The 13,201-nt window shown below is 42.2% G+C and overlaps 1 long non-coding RNA gene across 1 annotated transcript; it reads left to right on the forward strand.

The window, feature by feature from the left end:
- The first annotated feature begins 3,720 nt into the window (after positions 1 to 3,720).
- Positions 3,721 to 12,639, forward strand: LOC139609710 (uncharacterized). Its single transcript, XR_011685335.1, has 3 exons — positions 3,721 to 10,647; positions 11,075 to 11,184; positions 12,100 to 12,639. It is a non-coding gene; the product is annotated as an uncharacterized lncRNA (long non-coding RNA).
- Positions 12,640 to 13,201: the final 562 nt, after the last annotated feature.

Genomic DNA, 13,201 nt, shown 5'->3' on the forward strand with positions numbered 1-13,201 from the left:
GCCCAATCGGGGCGGAGGAAGGATTTGAAAAGTACCAGGTGTTGAGCCCAGATTTCTCTGACATTCTGTCGCCTTATTATGGTGTTAAATAAGAACTGCCTTTAGTTAAAACTCAGGTTAAGATAGGCTGAGACTTAATTGAGGGGAAATTGACAACACAACAACATTAACAAGTGGAATATGTGTGTAAATGATTTTAACCTGCACTAACAGTTTTTTTTTTCTTTTTTTTGTAAACAGTATATACAGCATATGACTGACATATAATCAGAGCAGGCAAGAAGGGGTTCTGGGTTCAAACCTTCCAGCCAATCGGGGCCTTTCTGTGTTCTTGTGACTTGGTCAGGGTGCAGCCCACCCTTGCCTGGGGTCAGCTGGGATCGGCTTCAGCCTCACCATGACCCTAAAAAGATAAGAGGTATGGGTAATGCTAAAACTTTGTGTAAAAGTTGCAAACCTATAGAGAAGGTCGTAAAAAAAAAAAAAAATCTAGCTAAAGTAACTACCACAAGCTACTGGTCACACTGGACCAGTATAAGGCTGAAGCAGCAAAATCCCTGCGTGCAGTGAACTGAGCAAGGATGTGTTTTACTGCTTATACATTCTACTTTTTATGTAAGTGTTATTACCTCATTTGAAAGTAATATAGTCTCGCTTTGAATCCTGCTTGTTTCAGGGAAGTGAGTGGTGTCACCTTGAAACTGTAAAATAGGGAAGATGAGTTCATCACTGGAGGAAAATATAATACATTTAGGAAAATTGATCATTGGAAAAAAAAAAAAAGGTAAATTATCTTATTTCCACATGACTTCAGAAATATTAGATTCTGGGGATTCATTTTGAGATTAAATATTCAGGATTTCTTTTGCAGTAGAGGGAGCAGCAAAGAGCAGAAGAGAAAGGGAGAGCAAACACGGTGACGGAACAGGAGAAAGTAGGGGGCACATGAAGGAATATTATTGTTTCTTCCGCATACTAATGCCAAAGCCAGAGATGAGACAGACAGAGACAAGAGGAAGGAGGCCAAGGAAGCAGAGGTGAGCAGGTTTAGGGAGGGAGAGCCAGCCTTATGATTATTCAACCAGAAAGACAGGGACAGGGATGGAGAGAGTGATGGGAGGAAATGATGGCCTTGTTTACCCTCCGTTAGGACAATAATGAGTGATGATGAGGGAGAGACGGGGGGAGGCAGGAGAGTAAAGCAGAGAGCAGGGGGAGGGCAACAGATAGAGGAGAAAGAGATGGGGTATTAATAGAGGTCTTAATGAATAGACCCACTCACTGTTGATCCACATCAGTTATTCACAGCTGAAAATACCTCCTGGCGCTGTTTTGTCTCCAAGACGCCGCCTCTCAGACCAAACCCATCCTGTCCATCTTCTTTACTTTTATCAAATAAACAGACTGTTTATGAAACTGGACGTAGACTCCGGGTCTGAAAAGTGAAGCCAATGCTGAAGAGCCTTAAATCTGCGTTCAATGTAATGACCATCGGGGGGGCGACTCCACTGGTTGCAAAAAGAAGTCTGATTGTATTGAAGTCTATGGGAAAATGTTCCTACTTCTCACTTGATTTATTACCTCAGTAAACGTTTTCCTAATGAGTTTATGGTCTCAGTCGCTAGTTTCAAGTCTTCTTCATGCATTAGGGCGGGGCTACTGTGTGATTGACAGACTGTACCACACATGGCGACCTGCCTGACAGTCAGGATAGAGCACAGAGCAGGTCAGAATCCACCCCTCACTCTTCCTCAGCTCCACCTTCTTGTCCAAATATGGTTTCTTCTGGTTTCAAGAAAACCTCAGATGGCGACGCCCAAATTGCAAATTCGAAAGGGCAGTTCACAAACCAGTGGGTGGCGTCACAGTGGTGTGGGTTGCCACTTGGTAAATAAATCATGGCTGAATGGTAGAAATGAGTGGAATATACTGTAGCCTGTCTGAACAAAGGGACCTGAAGCTTGAGGCATGACACAATAAAGGGATAGATAGACGAGGTGTGGCTGTTAAATAATGAGACTTATACTAACTTAAATTGTACTTTAAAGAAATGTATTATGTAGGACTCAGTAACTGTTAGAAATGATATAGAGTAGCTGTTATGCAAGGGAGGTAATTCTGTTAAATTACTTTCTCAATAAAGTAAAAGCTACACGGGCCTTTCACTGCAACTTTATCAAGGACATTTTTTTTTCCTCGCTTTGCTTTCAGACCAATATTGACTTTCAGTGGAAGAATAATGAATGCACTCGACAAATTGTATTCATATTCTTTATAAGCTGACAGATCCAGAAGGGACAGACACACAGTACGGCCTTATCCTGATTGCAACTTGATGAAAAGCTCCAGGGACAGGCAAAGATGTTTTCACTCAAAGGTTTTCACCCTAAATGTCAATGCTTGCCTTGATTTTTTTTTTTTAAAGGTCCCATATTGTATAAGGTGAGATTTCCATGTCTTTTGTGATTATAAAGCAGGTCTAGGTTCTTCGTGTAATCAAACCCAGTTTTAATGCTATTCAGAGTTGGCGTTTTTTTGATTAGTTGCCTGGATCTTCACCTGTCAAACAGTAATAGAATATACCTCTGTGCCATCAGAGAGACTGGTGATTGGTTGTTGTAGTTCCCGGAAACACAAGCCATCCAAAAACCATGTACCACCCATCAGCTACCTACAATGAGTGGCTTGATATTTAAACTTTTTGGAGAGGAATGATTGTAGTATTCAGTTAAATTCACTCATCTCGTTAGTGTACACAATGTCAGCAGCTCTAAAAATAAAAAAGGCCTTTGGACACTGACAGTGGAAACTGTAAATTAAAGAAGCTATTCTCTCGGTGAGGTGGGTCCTTCCTATTAACATGGCACTTTGTCACAATCTGAGTTTATTGACTGTGACTTCTGTTTGATTATTATTGCCCCTTTAATGGCCAGTTGTTAACATAACAGATGGTTGTCTGGTGGTGCCGTGGTGTAATAAATGGCTCTGATGTCAAACCAATGAAAGTGACTTATCTCGATCGTAGAAAACAGAACAGGTTCAAAAGTGGTGGTTTTGTTCATCTGTCCCAAGCGAAATTATTTAAATTCACTATAAATTTAACTTTGAAATATTATCAACTACATAAGCAGGGGTACTGAATAAAAGCATTCACCACACCTCTAACAACTACTTCCTATGTACTCTTGCACTGGTAGCGTCCTAATGTGAATGTATGTAAGTGTGTGATTATGGAGGCAAGGGGCTGCTTATACAAGAACAGGCAGCTCAGTCCGTCTTCCCTGGATCAATAAAGGTGAAAAGCAGCACCACGCAATTAACTGTACTTGCCCTGCCCAACGCTGTGCAATCAAATAAATCCTAGAATAGTGTCAGAGGAAGTAAAACAACTGTATATGGGTTTGAAAATGAGTTAAATTAAACTCTCTTTAAAATGTACCCAGAGTGAAAGTAACTATGTAGTTTAGAAAGAAAAATAATCAATCCAAAGGTCTAGGAGAGAGTTCAAACTATACTGATGTAAGTTAAGTAGAAAAGACAAAAAGGTTATTTTATTCTCTATGTTTATTAACTATGGAGAGTAAATTGCTTCTCAATATGATATGTATAGAAATTATTGGCAGGAAAAGCTATAAAGATATACAAGATGAAAATAGTAAGTCAAAATTATAATAATAAAAATATGCATACCAAGTCAAGATTGCTACTCAGTATCTCATCATTTCAATTTTATTTCATAATTTATTTATTTCATAATTCTAGATTACTATCAAAAAATTTTACTTAAAATCTCAAAATTCTGGGATAATAACCTTAGCAAGTCAAATTATGACTTACAAATAGTAGATCTGATCTTTTATGCCATAATTCAGACTGAATATCTCATAATTTCTCACTAATTCATAATTTTGAAATTCAGAAAGTGACTCCCTAGATCAAGATTTAGACTTTGCGAAGCTGGTTCCTCCTTTGTGTCAGCCACTAAAGAAAGATGTTGCAATACAATTTACATAGAAACACACTCTCATAGCAAATTCCACACAGTGACAAATGAACTAACAAATTATGAAACAAGAAACAGGTCCAAATTCCTAACGAAGTAGTGAGTCTGTCTCTCTCTCCCGGTCTCAATTTTCTCTCCTAAAGCCGTCCGTGGTCCTTTTTTCAGCTGGTCCTGTCAGCTACATGTTGTTTTTTAACACCCTATGATTAATGTGTATTCTGTCTTAGACATAAACAAAATAAAGACTGTTTGTATTTTAGGCAAACTGAGCACTGAGACCAAGGGACCTTCACACTAAACTCAATAAGTCATGAGAAAACAACACATTAGTCCATTCAGTCTAATGAAATACTTCACATCTCTAATTATTTAGTCATTTGATCTCACATACAACTCAAAGATCATACTCAGTGTCAGAAACCACGATATATATCATCTATATAATCTGATCCAGGCCGTGCCACTACATTAACATGTGGCACATGAGGTATGAAAATCACTTTAGATTATTTGCATGTCCTGTGTTGAACATGGGTATTAACTCAAAAGCTTCCTCACTGTGAAGGCACCCTGGTCTCTCTGGGTCCTAACATTCTCTTCTCTCTGGAACACATCAGACGAAGCGGCCTGCAGTTCATATCTACACAAATATCCATTAGAAGGCTGCAGATGTAAATTCCTTGTCCAGAGATGCCGCTGACAACAAGAATGTATTAGTACCTGTGAGTGGAGGGCTTCGGTGTCTCGTTCAAGGACACTTGAGCAGCAGCTGCAGGATGCCCTGCTGTTCAGATGAGACGCTGACAGCTCCAGCAAAACTGAGGAGTCAGTGTAATATTGATCTGCAGTGAGGGATAAAGCACTCGGGCCCTTCACTGGAGTAAAAGTACCAATACATTCATGTGAAAATACTGCAGTCAAAATCCGAACAAAAATAGACCCTATGACTGATGCGTCATTATCTATTTATCCACCTAACTATATATCCACCTTTTACCTGGCCCCGAGGTGTCTTCCATGAATTACAGATGCAACTTCTCCTAACTCTCAGTCATTTCCTTTTTCTTTAACAAGAACAAAGCCGAAATGGGAAGATGTAATTATACCTCTACCTTTGGTTTTTGAGTCACCACTGACTGACGCCGATATCAGAGTTCATCTAACTTTCAAGAAAGCCGGTGTGTTTTTCCCAAAGTGTCAAACTGTCCCTTTAGCTCCTAATAAAAGTCATACCCCCAGCTGCTGTGGCCTTTAAGATAACGTGGTACTAACGGCTCACACAGCCAACAGCTGTGGTCAGCTGGCTAGTTGTTCGATGCCAGCCAGGGGCCGCGTTTTCTGTTTGTTTTTCTTCCCCCTCGCTCTGATTTGATTGTAAGGGACCCAAATCCTCTACAGAGGGAGCAGGTTAGGAGCGTGACATCTCTTTGTCCCGCCGCAGATCCATTGTGACCTCACTTTGACATCACGAGCGAATGTTGTTTGTCTGTTTGTCTGGGACTGTATTCTTTAGCCCTTGTTTTATTTTATCTATTTTATTTTCATCAGCACAACCACCTATGCTGTCCTCCCTGGAAATGGAAATGCAAACAGAGTAAATACACTGGTCCTTATTGGATCCACTACTTTGTCTCTTTCCTTTATCTTGGTTGTCGCTAGCTCGGCTAACTCCATCAGTTACATCAGTGACCCACTCCTTGGAAGTCACAGCGATCTGTCAAGAGTCTCCATTGTTTCAGATTTAAATAAAATCCCTCGGGTCCTTCAGAAAAAAGTGTGCTATAGAGGACTGCTGGTCTCCATACACACCTCCCTCACTGTAGTTTTTTTTTTTTTCTTTTATTGTAATTTTTGCTCAATGACATCAACATACATACATACATCCCACTAGGATATTGCTCTGCAAGCTACTGTGACGCACAAGTTGAGAGCGGTTTTGCATGACAGGCAGTAAGCTAGTCACCCACGAATCACATCGGATTGGATAAATGAGTCATGGAAACCATTTCATGTTTTACAGAGAGATCAAAAATGAGGGGTTTTAAAATTAAAATACTTTTTGCCGTATAACGACAGTCTTTTGTTTTGTTTGTACTTGATGATGGAGAAGTTTGGAGACAGGGCTTTTTATGGGATGTGCATACACAAACCACAGGCCACTAAGTAATAACCATTAACTATTTGCATGTACCCCTGCTGTGTGAGGAATGGTGGCTTTTTCACTGCATACTCCCTTTATGCGCGTGCAGGCAATAAACAGCTCAGAAATGCTGTTACTGTAACTGTAATGATTTGTAAGGAGCCCATAATGTTTGGTGTGTTCCCTGAAACAAACTTCCTTATGATTAATGTCCCTATGTCTTAAGGCAGCTGGGCCATAATGGCGTAAGTACAGATTCTCAAAACCAGCAAATGCTCCCCTCAGTGAAGATAATTTAAATTTTGTCTTGAGACAAAGTCGGAAAAAAAAGACTAAATCCTCTGCAAAGTTGAACATCTTCTTTCCACTGTGCGTGCAGTGATGGGGTTTTTATTATGTTGGATCATTAGCATATTTCATATCCTGCTGCAGAGTGTTTCCGGCGCCCTATCTGTCTCCATCGGCGGGCCGAGACAAGACACAGGTGCCGAATGCTCAGTGAGGGCAGCTTCATGAGAAAAGCGGACACAACGCACAGCGTGTAAACATACAAACAATTCGGGCTCGTCATTCGCCAGAGGTATGCACCCAAAACCGTCAGGATAGGAGCTTCAAAAAGGGTAATAACGCATTTAAACGAAAGCACGCGTGCCATACACTCACATGCAGTCTGCCAAGTCATCAGAGCTGTCTCCAAATGCGTCGCACAGCATTCAGCCGAAGCTGCTTCATCCAACACTTGAATGTACAGAGAGAGAGATAACTCCTGGAGTCATCAGAAGCATGAAATATGTAACAATGTCTCACACACACTCATACGTGATGATTTCTTATGTGTGTCAGAGCTCAGTTTTGAAGCGGTGGAAAGGGGGGGGGGGAGGATGAAAGCAGGGTTGAGCAGCTTGTTCTTTCTCCCCATCTTCTCTGTCATGTTCACCAGAGGGAGGTTTGATAGGTGTACGCGCACACACACACACACACACACACACACTCTGTCACGCTCGGAGGCAGAAGTGTAGACGCACATGCAGCGTTTGCGGAGAAGCGCCGCAGCAATAATTAGACTTCACTTCAAAGAGACACGCAGTTGTTTCAGTGGGAGATGGGGCTAATGCGTGGCGGGCCACTCAGGCTAGCAGGTGAGGAACTGTGGGTACGCGCAGATACCAGACCACGCTCCTGCGCTCTGTGATTGGTGGTTACAATTAGGGGGCAGGGGCCTGCCAGCAAAACAGCAGCTTAGTCTCTACAGTTGCACCAACCTGGAGCTTGTGATCAAATCAATTATTGAAGTATTATCCATCACATTGACATCAAACTAAACAAGTAAAGACAGGAGTCATGATTAACAAGTGGAAAACCTAAGAAAACCTCCAGTGGAAGTTGCCCAGGATGCATCCTGATCAGATGCCTTAAACACCTCAACTGCCTCCTTTCGATGTGAAGGAGCTGCAGCTCTACTCTAAGGCTCCCTCTGGATGTCCGAGCTTCCTATCCTATCTATAAGTGAGACACCCTATGGAGGAAATTTATTTTCACTGCTTGTAATCACAATCTCACTCTATCGGTCACTACCCAGAGCTCATGACCGTAGGTCAGGGCTGAGATGCCGATTGACTGGTAAATGGAAAGCTCCGGCATCTGGCTCGGCTCCCTCTCCACCACAACTGTCGAGTACAGCGCCTGCATTACTGCTGACGCTGCGCCAATCCGCCTGACAATCTCACGCTCCATTTTACCCTCACTCATGAACAAGAAGATACTTAAACTCCTTTACTTGAGGCAGCAACTTGCTCCCAACTGAAAGCAGCCACTTAACATTCAGCTGCAAACTGTCCCCCTCCAGGTTTTGCCATCATTGCCCGTGTGAGCACTGAGGCTCCCGAGGAGGACTATAGAGTCCCCGAACTCTCTAAACTCAGCCATAGGCTCATGAGTGTATCCACACCTGCCCAGCACCTCACACCCTGGAAAACTCTGGAAAAGGAGAGTCCGGTCCCTCCCCAGGAGTTTGGTTCCAGAGCCGGTGCCAGGTAGGTGAGTCCAAATAGTTGGTACTGCTCCACCTCCTGCTCCTTCAGACAGGTGACGTTCAATGTCCCTAGGACTAGTCTACGATCCCAGGGAATGGCAGGCCGCCCAGCTTGCATCACACCTGAGATGAAGACCATGATACACGAAACACCAAAAGACTGTTAAAAAAAAAAAATCTCATTCTCATTCTGTACCTTTAAATCTAACACTACAATTCAGAAGCCTTTTAAAAAGGCAGATTTACGCGGCATTTACACATCACAGTACATTCATTCTTATAATTATGAGCTACAGGGAGTACTAAGCAGTATGTAGGCCCTATAAACACTTGTCTAATATCTTCTGCGCCTCTGGAAGGAGATATGTCTAGTCAAGAAAATGACTCAAGCGACGCCCTGGTTTTTTTTTCCTGCTTAGGCCTGAAGACGAAAAAAAGTTTGTATAGCACCGCTGTGACTGGAAAGTGGGTGATGGTATGTAAGTCTGAGCTGTGAGTCTGAGACTAGAATCTCACTGTCGCTTACTGAGTCTGCACACTGCTGCACGGTTACAAGATTCTTATTATCAGATTGTTTCAGCGTCATTGTGCCAGTTTGTAGTGTTGTCAGACTGGCATATGTCCCTCTTGTCCCACTGATGCCACATAAAAAAAAAATCCAACTTTAACAGAGGTAAGTGACAATAAGTTTCGACTGTCAGATATTTACAGCTGTGTGCGTGAGCTGGATAAGATGAGAACGTTGTGTAGTGACAAGAGAGGATGGTATCAGACAAATTGACAACATTTGACGGAACAGTATCTTCCTCTTACATTCTTTTATCACCCACTCTCTCTCTCTCTGTCAAAAAGACACACACACACTGCGCTGGCAGGCTGTCAAATAGTTTTGCGAGCATTTCAGAGAGAAACAGCCCCTGCTTAATTACTGCCATGCTAATTGAATCCCAGTGTGAGTGATGTATGGGGATAGGACTTTGTGACAGAATGAAAATGAAATAATATTAAGCAGCCGAGTAGATAATCCATTTAGGAATGTCTGGGAAAACGAGAAGGATTAGTTAATGCCGCGCCATATGGCTCGCCCGTCAGAAGACATCAAAGCTGCGTGAAATCTAAAATGTTTTCATTCTTAGTCTCTCTCTCGCTCTTTTAACTGGAACTCTTAAGTCTCTGAAAAACTAAAAAAAACAAAAAAACAGCCACAGGCACATCAGAACATGCTGCCAGTCTATTGTCCCCTGCTTAGACTCAGTATTTTTTTTTTTTTTTTTGATGAGCTGATGTTACATTTCAACTGAGCTTTCGTCTCAGAAGACGGTCCCAACGGGAAAACTTAAACATTTCCTCACCCAACAATTGAAACAGGATACTGACACCACTGCTAACTGTTAGCAACATTAGCATCGGCCACAGGGAATAACTTAACGTTAAACTGGAATGTTTGATGATGCACACAGCAGCAAAGTAATGCAAACATCATATTAAAGATGATTCTTAGCCTGAAGGGTCAAACGTTGCTACAAAAATGGGTCATGTAAGGTTGAATTCCACCATTAGCAGTGATGAAACTTTCATATGTGATATTTCCAAAGGAAAAATAAACACTTAATCCAACAAAGAGGTTGTCAGTATTCCGACAAAGGGCAGAAAAACTACACAACCCGTACAGACTACACTGACAAAGAGGCACTGCAGGCAAACAAAAGGAATTCTTAAGTCAATTCTCAGTGATGCAAATTCAGTCCTACCTTTAGGACGAGGAGTAAAAGCATTTTTATCACCTTTCTCATCTCAGGGATTGACCCATCTTTTTTTTTAGGAGCCCTAACCCGTTATTTCTAATAATAGGGTTGTTAAAAGTTAATGTTTGAAAAAGTTAAATCATTTATGAACGCTCAGACAGAAAGTGAAGTTTCTGTTTATTTACCTTGAATGGCCAACCTGCACCAGCTGTGTCTGCAAGAGCATGAACTCAGAGCTTAGTTAAAGGCCCCTCAGGTATGTAATACGAAAAGTCACTCATTTACTCTTTCCTAACTGTGTGTCGAGAAAAATCTATTTCCCTGCAGAGATCAATAAAGTTATAGTTTGACTTTTGGTGCGATTCCTTGGAGGGGTTCTGAAGAATATTTTGTCCAATTCATACAAGTCCAGTGGGTGTCTTTGCAAATCTGTTTAATAAAGCCGTACCTCTGTCCCATACTCACTAGCTCATACCCGTAGAGACCAGGTCAACAATCCAGACTGTAGCTATGAAGAGTTGGACTTCAAGGGTGTTTTCTTCCACAGTGGTTGAGTGGGTCTGCTTCGTTTGGCGTGTCAGCACTTGGCAGCTTGTCACCGTGATGACATTATTATGGGTCTGACTGCAGCGTGATCTCCTTTTACTGCGGGCAACATAACAGACCCTCCACCAATTACTGCTGGCTTGGCTCATCTGTTGCCGGGGCGACGCGCCCGCATAAGAAGGTAAGAAAGAGAGCTCATTTCCACAGGTAATCTGTGGACAGAAATCAACAACTGCACAAACACACTCATTGATTCACACTGTCAGACAGAACTAGACTTCCGCAGGGACACACACACAAACACACACACACACACACTCTTGATTTCTATCCCACAGGATATGCAAAATACATGCAGAGAGTGTCTTTCCATCATCCTCGACTGAACATCCGCATTTTACTGATCACTTTATCTGCTGCTCTCATCTTTTCCTCGCCCATCCTTCAGCTTTTCGCTCCCTCCATCATGTCTTACTCCAACCATGTCCTTTGCTTCCCCCCTTCGTGCCCCTCTTTCTCTCCTATCTCTCTATCTCCTATCTTTTGCTTCCTTCCTCCATCTTACCTCTCTCCTCCCATTCTCTTTCTCTCCATTCTTGCCCCAGCAGGCCGCAGATGGTGCTTAATGGACACGTAAGTGAGCATAACTGCCTCGTGAATAATTCCACAGGCACAAGGTGAGCCATAGGACAGCTCCATGATGTGGACACACAGAAAGGTAAGTGCACGCTTGCGCGCACACACACACACACACACACACACACACACACACACACACACAGGTGGACACAAGCTCCAGTATGTACTAACATATCCACATTTGTTATCCACACGTTTAAATCTTAAACCAATATGACACAAATACATTTTCATCATAATTTATCACTTTGTTTTACTGTAAAATCTTTGTTTTTCCTTAAACAAGTGGAAAATGAATGAATGGATGAGTGATTAATTATTGAAATACAATGCCTTTAAGTATATTGTGAGTTTTTGTATTTTATTGTCTAGAAGAATGTGGAGTAGATTTAATGCTGAAAGGTTTTTTTATGAGATTTTATTATTTTTATTGGGATATTTGAGCATAGCAACTAATATTCTTTTATTAGTTAGGACCGCTTTGCTTTAGAGAGATGTCTTTTAACTTCTCATTCCCCCTGTGTGTCTGTTACCACACAGTCCTGCTCTGATATGTTGTTGGCAGCTGTAATGTTAACATTTTCTAATTGTTTTGGGTCCTCTAGCACCACTGACACTGCTAAACGTGTTATCTGTTTGTCTACTGAGATTTGATAACAGTGCTTGAAGCTCTGCAGCTCCATATGGTAATAATGTAATTTTGGGAGCACTGATTATGCAAATGATTAAATCTCACAAATGTGCACCTCCTAATGGTGAGGTGAGATCAGGTTGAAACAATTAATGACTGTTTTGTGCAGTTAAGAGTTTGGTGACTCCAGTTTGCAGCACTTTTGACAGTTTTAGAGTAAGAACGCAAATGTGTCCTGGGATGAGGCTCAGTGTCTTGCTTGAACACAAATCTTCTTCCAAGTGACAGGTTTCTTTCACACCGCATCAGGTTTACCTTATGGATTTCCCTTTTCCTGCATTTATCTTTACCCTACACCTTCAGAAGCATGCTGCACAGAAGCATCCCCAGGGCGTGATGGCGCCACCACCACGCTGCAGATACCACAGGGTGACAAATCAGTGGTAGAACATGAAGAATGAGGAAACAGGATGATGATTCCCCATCCAGAGGGCACGAGAGGGTCACTGCACGGTTTGATGAGAGTGAAAATGATGTGAATAACATGACACGGCCTTCACATTCACCACAGCTCAACTGAACACCTGAACTCTACCTCCAGTAGAGTTCAGAGACTGGGAGACACTGCTTACACCTGTTTATACATGCTATTATCTAATCAGCCAATCATGTTGCAGCAGTGCAATACATATAATCATGCAGATACAAGTCAGGAGCTTCAGTCAATGTTCACATCAAACATCAGAATGGGGGAAAAATGTGATCTGAGTGACTTTAACTTTAACCATGGGATGATTGTTGGCACCAGGCGGACAAAAACAAAAAACATCCAGTAAGCAGCAGCTCTGTGGAATCTCCTTGTTGATCAGAAAAGGCTATGGTAACCTAAATAACCACTATACAACTGTGTATGTCGAGCCTTGAGGCTGCAACGACAGAAGACGTCAGGCTCCCCTCCTGTCAGCGTACAACACAAATCTGAGGCTGCAGTGGACACAGGCTCAGCAAAACTGGAAAACTGTAGCCTGGTCTGACGGATCTTGTTTTTCACTGAGGCAGCAGATAGGGTCAGAATCCATGAATGAATGCCACAGTCTCAGTGACAATTGTTGCTGACCGTGTTCTTCCCCTTCACAGTCACAGTTTACCGTCTTATCACAGCTACTTCCAGCAGGATAATGCTCCAAGTCACTAAGTAAAGGTCGTCTCAAACTGGTTTCATGAACCTGGCCTCCTCAGTCTCCACATCTGAATCCAGTGGAAAACCTCTGGGACGTGGCAGAACAGGAGATTGGCAGCTAGAATGTGCAGCTGACAAATGTGCAGAAATGAGGTGATGAGCGGAGTCTCAAGTTTCCAACATGTTGTCAATGCCTCAAAGAACTGAGGCTGTTTTAAAAGCAAAGGGAGGATCTCCCCAGTATTATTATGGTGTTCCTAATAAAGAGCTTGGTGAGAGTATTTA

This window comes from Trachinotus anak, unplaced genomic scaffold (genome assembly GCF_046630095.1).
Source record: "Trachinotus anak isolate AG129_WGS33_773 ecotype Australia unplaced genomic scaffold, CSIRO_AGI_Tana_v1 ptg000026l, whole genome shotgun sequence".
NCBI lineage: Eukaryota > Metazoa > Chordata > Actinopteri > Carangiformes > Carangidae > Trachinotus > Trachinotus anak.